The sequence below is a fragment of the Lepidothrix coronata genome, unplaced genomic scaffold, assembly GCF_001604755.1.
Source record: "Lepidothrix coronata isolate B3197 unplaced genomic scaffold, Lepidothrix_coronata-1.0 Scaffold14, whole genome shotgun sequence".
Classification (NCBI taxonomy): domain Eukaryota; kingdom Metazoa; phylum Chordata; class Aves; order Passeriformes; family Pipridae; genus Lepidothrix; species Lepidothrix coronata.
Window position 1 is genome coordinate 1,718,536 of NW_016690194.1, and position 13,229 is coordinate 1,731,764.

The 13,229-nt window shown below is 38.3% G+C and overlaps 1 protein-coding gene across 6 annotated transcripts in view; it reads right to left on the minus strand.

The window, feature by feature from the left end:
• The window catches only part of MLLT3 (MLLT3, super elongation complex subunit), a 128,712-nt gene that overhangs the window by 20,840 nt on the left and 94,643 nt on the right, over positions 1-13,229 (minus strand). The gene's annotated exons all lie outside the window — the stretch shown is intronic.

Below are 13,229 nucleotides of genomic sequence, written 5' to 3' on the forward strand. Positions count from 1 at the left end.
AGACTCAGCGGCTTGAAGTGTGTGGGTGTTGGTACATACTCGCACACTCATCTGTGTAGGTGAGACAAAATACAACTCTGGTATGTTGGTAGAGGGGATGCTAACAGAGTACATAAAAAAAGAAAAAAGTGGCCATACAGAAATTTCATACAACTGTGATGTGTTGTCCAGGCTAACAAACATTTTGTGACTCTCCTTGCCAGTACAATATCCCTCATGATTAAGATAGAACTAAATTTTTCTCAAAAATGACAGCAATAATATCCAGTCTGTAAAACTCAGTTTTCATACAAACAGGCTATCTAAGCTTAACAGTTGCTTTTTCTCCATAAATCAATCTATTGTTGCCCTTCATAATAGAGCAGGCAGATTTACCACCATTTGTTGCCTTTTCTCACCATGAGAGATGTCTATTTGGGCAATAGAATCCTTGAGAAAAACACCATTAACATCTGCTCTCCTTAAATCAACATCAGCTCCAGTTCTCACAGACACACAGTCAAAATACAAACTTTACCTGACTGTGTGGGTATATACTGCTTGAACACAAGTGAGTTAACACTGTGCAAGGAAACCCAACCCAACCAACAACATGACTCATTTGTCAGTAGCCAGAGAGATTCTTACATTGTCCACAGCATCAGACTTTTTTGAAAAACACTGCAGCATCACTCGACGCTGCTACAAAACCCAACTACTTTTGAAAGAAACCTTTTTTCCTTCCTGAATTTCCGTAAAACCATACAAAATTTTTAGCAGTAATTATGATAATATGAAACAGACTGCAGTGATGAAGAACAAGAGTCAATGCAAACTTAAAAGACATCAGCGAACTAAGTTCAGTCTTCCAGATTCAGGCTATTCTTAAAACATCTGTCAATTTCTGCTTTTTGCAGCAAAATTACTAGCTGAGAACTGGTTTCTGTACATGTCCATTAACTGCATTTTTCCTTTATTAATTTCAACATGAACTTTAATAACTGTAAAATCCATTCCCTTAAAAAATAACAAATACTAAAAGACTATCATATTTGGCTTAAAATACTTTCAAATGCTAAAACTCTAGGAAGCAAAAATCCCATGGGCACAGAGAATGTGTCACTATTAAAACTTCACTACTTTTTTTTGAACTAGTTTACTTGAATTGAAAAAGGGGGAAAGACCTGGTCTCATTCACATGAAAATACCAATGAAATTGCTCTGCATTAGAATTTTCTCTCGATATTAACTAACTGAGTCAACATCACAGGAAGGAATGGATATAAATACATATAAAATTGTAGAATATTTGAGAATTCAAACCACAGAAAGTCCCAATGAAACACATATGATCATCCATACACTTTTAAAAAGGTTCCTAATGACCTTTTAAACATTTACATTATTTCCTTAAAAAGCTCTGTCTGAAAATTTATTCCAAGAAATACAGATCAGCATAAATATGAAAATTGTTAAGCATCAGAAATGAAACCTACATTTTTTGACTTAGAAATCAGGGTGAGAGTGCAACCAGAGGAAATAGTTGCTTTCAACATAAGAATGAATGTTATTTGTAGGAAAAACTTATAGAAGGAACTACAAATATGCCTTCCATATATGAATATGGATTAGTGCCGACAGCACTAGTTAAGAAAGGCTGTCTTTTTTCACTTAGGCAATGTTTTTTGACAGTTTTACAGGCTCTTATCCCAAGAACTTAGGTATTTATGGCCTTACTCACGGGTTCCTAATCACCGAACAGATTTATTTTTTTTTTATGGGTTGAAATTAGCTAAAGGGTGTCCTTCGACAAGAAAAGCTTTAAGATAGTGCCAGCAAAAAGCTTCTCTCATATGGCCTTTTTCTGTTTTACCAGTTTTCTCTTCCTACAGACAGGCTAATGAGAATTTGGGCCCAAACTGGTCATTAGTGCAATGACCCGATATGATTTATTGCATTCTTAGACAGTCTATTTCATTTTAGTGTTCTCACACCGATGCACAGGAGACAGTGGCTTCTTTATTAGGCCTGATTGAGGGATTCTGTGCTTTGAAACAGTTCAGCAAGAAAAGGAACTTCTCTTTGGCTCAAGTTTTCCCTGAAAAGGTACCTTTTTCACCAGCTCTAAATCACTTGGCTTCTGTAATTTCCAAAGTCTTGTCCGTTTTTACAAGTAGTGCAACAACTCTCTCTTGAGCTGCAAACAAGTTTCAGGCAAACTCATCTGTTTATGATACAGGATATAACAGAGTTGTTTCTGTAATATGTCATGGTTGCCCCGATTTGTACAACTTCTTGGGGCTGTCCTGTGCAGGGCCAGGAGCTGGACTTCGGTGATCCTTGTGGACCCAACTCTGGATGTTCTATGATTCTATGACTCTAAAAATAATGCCCATCATTTAAAGCTCCTTAATAATTCTTACATTAAGAAATAGAAGACATCTGTATGTGGGTGACAATGGTTTTTCTTGCCTTCCCCTGAACTGTTCTTAAGGGAACCTTACATACTGTTTCTTGAAATAAACTTTAAGTGACATAGCAATATCTCATTTCATATCAGCCTGTTTACTTATTTCCTATTTTTAATGCAGAATAGTCTAAAGATTTATGTTTCCGTTGCTATAGAATCACAGAATTAGCCACGTTGGAAAGGACCTCCGAGATCATCAAGTCCAACCCTTGATCCAACAGTGCCACGGTTACTAGACCATGGCACTAAGTGCCACATCCAGTCTCATCTTAAAAACCTCCAGGGACAGAGAATCCACCACTTCCCTGAGCAGCCCATTCCAAGGCCTGATTACCCTTTCTGTAAAGAATTTCTTCCTAACATGAAAAGTCTATATACTTGAAACTGCCTATAGCTGAGCATTACTTCCACTTCCACTTTGTCCAAAGTTAGAATTTCAGGGAGGAGGAACATGTTCCCCAAGACAAGCCTTCTTCTCTAACAGGACTCCTACACTTACAACTTTTACCGACATTTAAGTGCCTAGTCACTGACCACTGCTTCAGCTTTTAGTAATCAACCCATCTGCTGCTCACACAAGAGGTTCCCTCTGAACATCAAGAAACACTTTTTCATTGTGAGGGTGACCAAGCATGGGCATAGGCTGCCCAGGGCAATTTTGGCATCTCCCTCCTTAAGAGACATTAAAAAAACATCTAGACAGGGGCCTGGGCAACCCTTTAAGTGGCTCTGCTTGAACAGGGCAGCTAGACCAGATGACCATAAGAGGTCCCTTCCAACCTCAACCAGTCTGTGATTCTTTAAATTTGAAACACATCCTTCATTTAACAAATAGTATCCAGAATAGACTCTAAATTAAACTTTGCAACTGTTTTATTTGAACAACTGCACTGGATGAAGCGAGATTTCCATTTCCTTAGAGACTGTCCTACTGAAACATGTACCTATTTTTGAAAGAAAATAATTTTCCTTCTATATTTACGTACATAATTTTTCTTAGCTTTATAAATCAAAAATAGATTTGAGACAATGCTAACAAGAACTCAGAAATACTCAAGACTTAGAGAAGACTCATTTACAGAAGACTGAACTAACACGTGAATAAAAAAGTTCTTTTGCAGTACACTGTACAATACTTTTTCCTTCATTCATCATGGCTAGGCTTCGCAAACAAAGATTTAGGAAGGCTCTATCCATGTTTGTTACAGGTACGCTGGTGGCTAATGAGGCCAATACAAGATAGACATATCCGATTACAAAAGGTACAGCAGAAAGACTCCTTAGGTGGTGTATTCAGCAGGATACGATTCTTTCTGCGTTGTCTTTTCTCCTTGAGAGTGATCCTGCGTGCGTTCTCAAAGGAAACGGCAGTGTTGTAGATGGTGTGTCTCCAGGCCTCCCGATTTGAGGCCAGAGCAGACCAGTTAAGATGATCAATATGGCCGAGGTTGAGGTGTTGTTTCAGGGAGTCCTTGTATCTTTTCTTCACACTGTACAATACAGTTGAAAGACAAAGCACTAGTGAAGGCTGTTAACCTGCAGGGATATTTTTGTTGAAGATACCTTACTGGTAAGAGTGGAAGACACATAGTAAAGTAGGCAAAAAAATACAGGAGAGAAGATTAAGGTTTCTCAAGTAGAACAGCTGAATACTAGAGTTTCCACAGATTTCAAACCTACAAGATGAGTAAACTAAGGATAAAATAAACTAAAAATGTGTATGCTCATGTGAGTATGAACATGCTCCTTAACAAACTGCAAGAGGCAAACTGATGGAAGTTTCCAACAGGTAATCCCAACCAAGAAGAAAGTAGACTGTTCTGAATACATAGGTAATGCTGGCAAAGACAGGCTCATATGAAGGCTTTTCAAAATTGGTACTAAAAACTGTTTTATCTAGACCACATTTCCTGAAATGTGTGAAAAGACATCAATATTTGCAAAGAATTGATTAAGTATGAGCAGCACCACATGGGGAATTTAACAGCTCTGTATTCTATTCAAAGTCAGAATTATATGGGAAAAAGATAGGGCTCACTGATGGAAGAGGAAGATATGCTCAACAAATTACTTGTTTGAAGAATATTGCTTATTTTGTAAGCTCCATTGCATGAAAGGCCTGTGATGACAGAATGGCAACTGTCCCTCTTCTAACCAAATTAGGGGTTTTTTTTAAGCCAAATTAGGCTGACAAGATATTGGTTTTCCAAGAGTTTGACTTAACAATTTTTCAACTTTCCCTTTGAGAACTTTCACATATTCTTTATACAAAGCTCTCTTAAGCCAACAAAGGAGAGAAATGTGTTTTAGAAAGAAAGTCTAACCCTCAATTTTAATACTAGATACAAACCAGAAAATTCAGTCTAGGTATTAAAGACGACAGTTTCATTCAACTAATCTACACCTTCAGCTCTAATGGGATTAACAGAAGATAGGTGGTAGTTTTTCTGGCCAGGTCCAAAAGCTGCTGCGTTGGAAGGCAATCCTTCCTGATTCCCTTCTCTTGCCTGTGCCCTACTTTACATATCAGCACTGAGAAGGGCACATGTTGATGCACTCACAGTTAGTTCCAGAAATTGAAAGTTTGCAGTCACTTTTGGGGCAGCAGGAAGGTGGCTCCTAAATTCTCCCAGATCTGAGGTTCTGATGTTAGGAATTCACACACTCCTATTAATGAAGAAGTAGCTGGAGAACCGTTTACAAGTCAAATTTCTTTTATGAGTGTTGTTCTGCACTGTGTCTCAGCAGGTACTCACAGACTTCGCAAATTCACCGTAGGTCCTCTCTATTCTTATGTATCTTAAACTCTGTAGAACACTCCTTACACTAAAACTTTACTATGAGGAAACCTCATCAAGGTCATATACACCAAGTAAATACAGACCTCAATATACAGACCTCAATAAACAGCTTTTTTTCTGAATTCCTGCTGCAGAGTCCCTATGCACTGTCTTTGTTATTGCAGACCACTGACTCCTGAACTTATGTCCCAGAAAATGAAAAAAAAATGTCCAAACTTTCACCATAAACTAAAGAGAGATCTAGTACAGATCTTTGTTGGCCTTGTCAGTTTTATAGCAAGCCTCACTGCATTTAGTTTTTCCTCAGACTTAACTCCTGGGATTTAAATGATTATGTGAAAATCTCAGCTTTCATTTATTGTACATTCTAGTTCCAGTGAAAAGCTGGACAGAGAAAAATACAAAAATATATGCTGTACCCTAAAAAATTCAAGTCTCTAAAACAAAACAAAGCCCCTCAAACTGTTTTTCAAAATGTCATAACTTTTAGCCAATCTTGTGATACTGTAGACTGAACAATGATTTTTAGATGTTGTTTGACAACAATACACTCTACACACACTTTTCTCTCTAGGTATTTCTGAGAGATCTGACAGTATGGTTCCTAAGCACTTGCTCTGTGATAATATTATAATGTGTTTGTCTAGTAGTTTTCAAAAATTATCATGCATATTATATACAAACTATACAATGCTGATTCTCTGAGAAAAAAAAACAAACATACAACAGATTTCTATTGTCTTACCAGCATTTTCCCATTTACAACTGACACATCTGCATGCTGTAACTCCACTTACACATGTACTTTTACAAAAAATATACTACAAAAAGTAATACTCATTTAAAGCCCCTTACCTCTCCCTTTCAAATTTAAAATGTTTTTGATAGTGTGATCTCAGCTTTACTTTGAGAGAGTTTTGCATCTGTTCCATAAGGTGTAATAAGATACTAACACAAGATAAAAACAAAGCAAATCTTTCAAAAATAAGAAAATTGATACTTGTTCATATTTAAACTAAATTCCACTCAACTGTTATAATGTAATGTATTTGTAATATAGTCAATAACGGTAACTGAAGTTATTAAAAACATAGGTTATAACTGTATTATTTCAAACACTGGCTAAATGAAAATCTCATGTAGTACAAGCCAGATCAATCTTGACTTTTATAGTGTTCAAAGGATAAAAAAGGCTGCATATGGCACAAACAAATCAAGTCATCTACAAACTGCTTCATTTAGCTAAAAGTGTAACATTTAACTTGCAATCTACTCCTAATGGTCCTCTCCTAAAGCAAATTTAGGTCACCAAGAGCACCAAGAATGGCTCCCTCTTTTGGCCTTGAACCTGCCTTTTCCTGCCTTGAACCTGAGCAACTTTGCAACTGAATTGCTGTTGTCCAGAATATCCAGACCATGACTCTTTGCTTGATATTCCTGCTCAGTTGTGATATTTTACTCTGCTTGTGTAAGCACAATGCAATAAGCACCGTCTTGAAAGCATGTCTGTTTTTATGCACAGAATAAAGCTACAGTGTAGTAAGTAAACTGCATTAAAGCAGCATGGACAATGCAAAAATATTATTCATACAATGAAAGAAACTAAAATTGTCACAGACTGTATCTACTTCATTTTCTTGTAATGGTTTATACCATAATATTTTTGCAGCTGATAATTCAAATAACTAATCACAAACAGGTTACTGACACAAACTCCTCCCCCTATTTAGGTAATGCCTAAAATGGCCTCACATAGAGGAGCAAAATATTTGATTTATTTCTGTCCTAATCAAAACTGCTCACCAACTATGATATTAAAGGGCATAAATTTTGCAATGGTGCTTTGATTGGGGTAATCAACGTTGAGGCACCAATCCAGTTACTAATGCCCTGGTCCTTGTCATCCCCAGATGCATGAGTATTCTTTCCTCAAGGAGCTCAGGCACTGGTAGAGCTGGCTGTTAACCTCAGCCACAAAATACAGCTCTGCTGTGGCTGATGGGGCATATATTGTCAGTCACCTTAAAGTCTCCTTTAACATTGCTCTGAGGTGATGATACAAGTTTTGTGGATATGTAAACAGATTCTATGAAGTGAAAATAGCTTCATTTATCCTTATCTTCCAACTCCAGTGTCTGAAACATTAATTCCTATAACACAGGACATAATTTTCCTCACATCTGCCAGATGGTTTGCAACACAGTTAGTACGCAGCAAGCAATTCCTTCATGGAAGTTCAGAGACCTACAGCAAAAATAGGTAGCGCATCTCAAGATAATTTAAAAAACCCTATGTAAATTTCCTGAACTCAGGCTTACTGTGCTACACATGTGTGCAAGGACTGCCTTTTCATTGGGATAAAGAGAGCATTAATTACCAAAGTTCCTGGTCCCTTCACAGCCACACCGTGTTAAAACAGAGAAGTCCGATCACCAAAGCTATGTGCATTTACTTGTTTACAGCCTCAATGGGAATGAATGGCATAAGATATTGCTGCTCAAAGAAGGGGACTAGAAACTCTACCAACATAACCAATACCAGAGGAAGCACAGATTACATGTTTCAGTTGGGCAGATAAAGTTTTCTATTTTCAAGGGAAGATGCAAGCTGGCTTGGAGGCTTTTAATAGAAAAGGTTAGGTTTTCTAGGAATTAATACAAACACAGCTGAATGTTTTACTCAAAGCTTTTTGTTTGTTTGGGAGTTTTTTGTTTGTAGGAAAAAGCATGAAGAAATTAATTTTGCAACATCTTTTTCTAATAAAAACATAAGCTGTACTAAGGTATCAACTAAGCCAAGTAAGACAGCACTAATTAATAACAATGTAGTTAATTAAAAAAATTCACACCAACACTCTAAATGAATAACAATTTTTCTGTTGCCAGTGTGGCAATGTATGACAATCTTCAGTGAACACTCAAAATATTATTAAAATTGGTTGCAGGCATGACACTTTCCTTAAACAACAATGCTGCCTGGCATGCCCTGATTTTTCAGTGACAGAGTGGATACTGTTGTTGTGAGGGAACAGGCAGTCATACAGAGGGCAAGAAAGAATACTGCTGGATTACATCTGTTTTCACTTGTTCCCTCTAACAAGCTTACATGCACATCTCAATATTAGAATAACAGCAACACATAGGCACCATCACCCTCGCATTTGGGGCAGGCACAGGAGCATCCCTTGCCCATTCCAAAAGGGCCCCCCAACATCCCTTCGCAGTGCCACATCAAGTGCCAAGACCCAGCACAACCCCAGATCTCCACACCATGGACAGCTGAACAGCAGTGTTTCTCATCAGCAGGCAAGGGATTGTCATTCATTCTGCACAGGCATGATATATGATACACTCATGGCAGCAGTGAGCTCAAGCACTTATCTTTGTCCTGCCTTGGTAAAATTTAAACTTCAGGGGATTACTGAGTCCTTCAAATGTAAAAATTATGCATACTTATGATGTGTCCTGGAGAATTCATGTCAGTCATCACCAGATTATAACCTTTTGAATGGGAAGTGTTATGAAAATTTGGAGTTTGGCAGCGAACCTTCAAAAGTACACGGGTAAACCATGCCATTTTTGCTCTCCAAATATAACTGTAAACTTACTAGTTCCACATAAAAAATAAACAAGCATAAGGGCCTTGGATAGATCTAACTATTGTAAAAGAGTTAAACTACTCCAGTTGATAACTGACAGCTGTTGGATTTTATTTTAATTATGTACAGCCATTCTTCTGGATCACAACATCATTTATAGAAGTAGATAAAGCACATTCAAGGCAGTGAAATCCATATCAAGACGATCTCAACTGATTATGACTAACATAAAATATCCTGTCTTTAATATTTTGAGTACAATCCACCTTGGCCTCTTGAAACCGTCATGACTTTAGGGGACCAGGTATATATTCTTTTTTTGCCACAAAAGAAATAATACAATTAAAGTATTGGCACTGCATATACCCTGTTAAAATCCTTACTTTCTGCAGGATAGCAGGTGAATAGAATTTTCCAAGGCTGAAATATAGAAAATATGGCCCCAATCCAAATTTATCCAAATATTTGAGTAAATTCACAAGAGTAGTCTCCACTGAAATAGATGTAGCCATCATTGCAAATAAACTAAAACACTGAAGCATGTACTGATAGCTTAATAATGACTGATATTATTCTCCTGTGAACAAAATGTGACATTGCCTGAAAAGGCACAAAACTGAAAAGGCACCCCTCAATACCCATGACTTTGCCTCAAGAATGCAAAACGTCCTGATTCTAGTAAGAATACTTTTGCAACCTAGACATTTAACCAAATCTACACAGTTTCTCTCTACTGTTTTATTTCTAAATCCTTAATATATTTGTAAGCCAGTGATTTTCAAACATAGTGTGGTAACAAAAGTATCTCAGTTTAACATTCGAGCTTCCTGCCACAGAGGATCACTACCTGTCCATCTTGCTGCTTCCTCATCCAGCAGTGGTTCATCTCACCACATTCAGAGCAGCCTAATACCTGCCTAAGCTTTTGTGAGCGAAAGCTAAACATTTTTCCCTTCATAATAACATCAAATTAAAATAGCGGAAGTATAGTAGCTGAATGGTGCCACAATACATTAAATACAGTAGATGCTGACAGCCAAAGAGCATCCTTGTGCCTACTGCCATTTCTCTAAGGAGGTCTGATTATCTTCAGCCATTGTTCCTCTCTGAGCACATATCTGGAAGGAAACACATTGGATTGTACAGCATTTACCATTTGCAACTACTGAATTACCTCCTCAACACAGTGGTATTGTCCAACAATACCACGTGAATAGCTGGCACAGTTTTAAGAGCAGCATTAACTCCTGTACTAAAAGTAACAAAAAGCAGAAAAAAAAATCATTAAATTATCAAGCAAAAAGTAAAGATTATAAGAAAATGACAGGTTGCAAACCAGCGGGGCCCAATCTACAATGAAGGACAGACATGATCAGTATTAACGCTGTTCTGCCTAATTAAAGATCTTCACAGTGTCACAGTTTCACCAAAAAACCCCAAACCTGTATACTGGGGTTTTTTTCCCCTTGGTAACTACGGGAAAATGGCACATAGAGCTCTATCTCTCTACTCTTATTTCTGACTTTACATATTACCTGAAATAGCTCTGACTTTGGCTCCAAATCCTGGCAGAAAGCAGGCTTTTTAGCTAACGAGAGCCTGAAAGTTTTATACGGCCATGAGGGTTTTCAAAATGTTCTTCCACTTTAGTAACAGTCAAACTAACAGATCATGTGCCAGATTCAAAGTGGCATTTTACGGATTACTTTAAAAAGGTACTCATATTCTAACTTTAAGACTGTTTTAGGACATGCAAGTGGTTAATTAAGTAGCAATGTATAGTCTATGTGATCACTACTATATTTTCATTGTTCTGTAAAGGCCATCCTCAGAAAGAGCTGTGATTTTTTCCCAAAGGCAAAAGACACGCTAATGTACTCTGGTCCTAATAACTGAAACTCCTTACCCCTGAGCTGTCACATTTTGCTAGCATCCATTTCTGCTCGGTTTGTATTTCAATAGGTTTTGACCCGCCAAAAGGCTGCTATTATTACTAATGCAGTGACATATACAACTGCAGTGACATATACAGGCAGGAAGGGAAAAAACAATACACACCAGGTGCAAAATAATCACACCAGAAGAAGAAATTCATCCAACAGAGAAACATGAACTCTCTAAAACATCCACCAAACCACTGTCATGCATGGTGGACTTAAAGAGTTGTTCAGTTCACTGCAACTGGATATCATCATCATCATCATGGCTGGGCTTCGCGAACGAAGATTTGAGAAGGGCTCCACCCACATCTGCTACAAGCGCATTGGTGGCTAAAAAGGCCAATGCAAGATAGACAAGTCCAGCTGCAAAAGGCACAGCAGAAAGTCTCCTTAGGTGATATCGACAAGACACGATTCTTTCTGCGTTGTCTTTTCTCCTCAAGGGTGATCCTGCGTGCGTTCTCAAAAGAAGCAGCTGCGTTATAGATGGTGTGTCTCCAGACCTCCCGATTGGAGGCCAGAGTAGACCAGTTATGATGATCAATATGGCCAAGGCTGAGATGTTGTTTCAGGGAGTCCTTGTATCTTTCTTCGGGGCTCCTCTCATGCGGCAGCCAGTGGCAAGTTCACCATAGAGCAGATCTTAGGGAGGCAGTGGTCCTTCATCCTTGAGACTTGTCCTGGTCAATGCAGCTGTGTTCTCAGTAACATAGCCTCAATACTTTTAACTGCTGCCTGTACACTGAGAACATTTGTTAACACCTGAACAGTTATTTATGATCTGCCTGATCTCCTTTGTGCCTTTCTGCTGCAGCAACTTCATGAAGAGCCATGTACCATTTTTCCCTCCATACCCAGTCCAGCAAAGCCAATAATAACTAAATAAGAAGTATCAGAGAATCCCTTCTGCAATGGCTCCACAGCTCAAAAGCGGCAGCTCCAACACTGGAAAATGCCTCACCCAGATCCAAAATTCTGTCTCCCCATCTCACACACCAGTTTGCAGCTCACACAAATGTTACAACAATATCATATTTTATGGATCAGACTGACAGAAAAATCAAGGTCGAGTCCTTTTTTGAATCATGTTGCTGCACTGTCCTACACAGGAAGCAAACAGCTGGAGTTTTCTTTAACTAAAACATCCAAAAACTGAATTTTAAAGTAAAATCTTTGGAGTTTTGAAGTGGATGGTGCTAATATGCCTATATTTCAATAAAATCACAAATTTGCATGCTTTCACTCTGTACCTTAACTTTGCATGCTTCATACCTAAGCCAGTAAAATAGTTTTTCAGCCTGTGTGATTTTTGAGTATTCCTGTTGCTACCGAAGAGCTTTGCTAGCTCATAGACTCAAAAAAGACCCCACACTCTTTTGAACACCAAGTCTATCACTATTACTGAAGTACAACACACTTAAATCACAGATGTATTTGAAAAGTGATACTTAATAAAGCAGCATGAAGATAAATGGACACTTGTTTCACTGGCCAACAGCTCCAAGTCAACAGAAAATATAAGCTAAAATAAATACAACAGCGACCCACACTACAGCGTATGCCAAACAGACCACAGAAGAATGACCTTATGTGTTCTTAGTCTTTGAGTCACACACAGAAAGGCTATTAAACAAAGGCAGAAAGTTTATCACTAAGCAAGGGTATGATTCCCTTAATTTCCATTGGATTTTACAAAGGCATTTGAAGCTCACAAAGGGACTGACTCCAGGACATCAAGGGACAGTGTCTGGCTTTCTGAAATGCCCTTGAGGCAACACCACGCTAAACTATCTGGATTCTGAAAGGTGAATTTTAAGGGAGTGCTCAGAGGGTCGATTAACCATTGGCAGACATGCTCTACCACACAAAGAGTAATGCACCTCTCTCAGAGGATGCTAAACCTCTACTCCCTCCACTCTAAGACAAAGGCCAGTATTTCAAGTCTGAATGCCCAGAACTAGGTAGAGCATGGTGCAAGTACTGAGAAGAGTTGAGTGCACTCTGCTTTTCTGTCTGAAATTCAAGCCCATTAATTGATATGATACACCCCACCCCAAATCACTGAACAGGGGCCATATCCAAGGAAACCAGGGGAGCAGCAGTACTGCCATCCTGTAGCACCTATCCAGCGAAACAGTACCTCTGTTTAATGATGCTTGTAAGATTCCTTTACCATGAGGACTTCTCAGAATGTCATCCTTATTTTAAAATCCCAAACCCAGCCTCTGCAATTGACATGGACTACCTCTAACTCTGAAAATTCTTCAGTGTGACCAGCAACAGTAAAGAAACTTGGTTTGCAGAAAGTCCTCAACTCTACATTGCACCTTTTATTACAAATTTATCATGTTTGATATGCAAAGTTATGCATGTGAGTTAGTACCAATAAAGAGAACAGTCATCATATCGGGACATGTATATTTCAGAATGAGACCATCCTT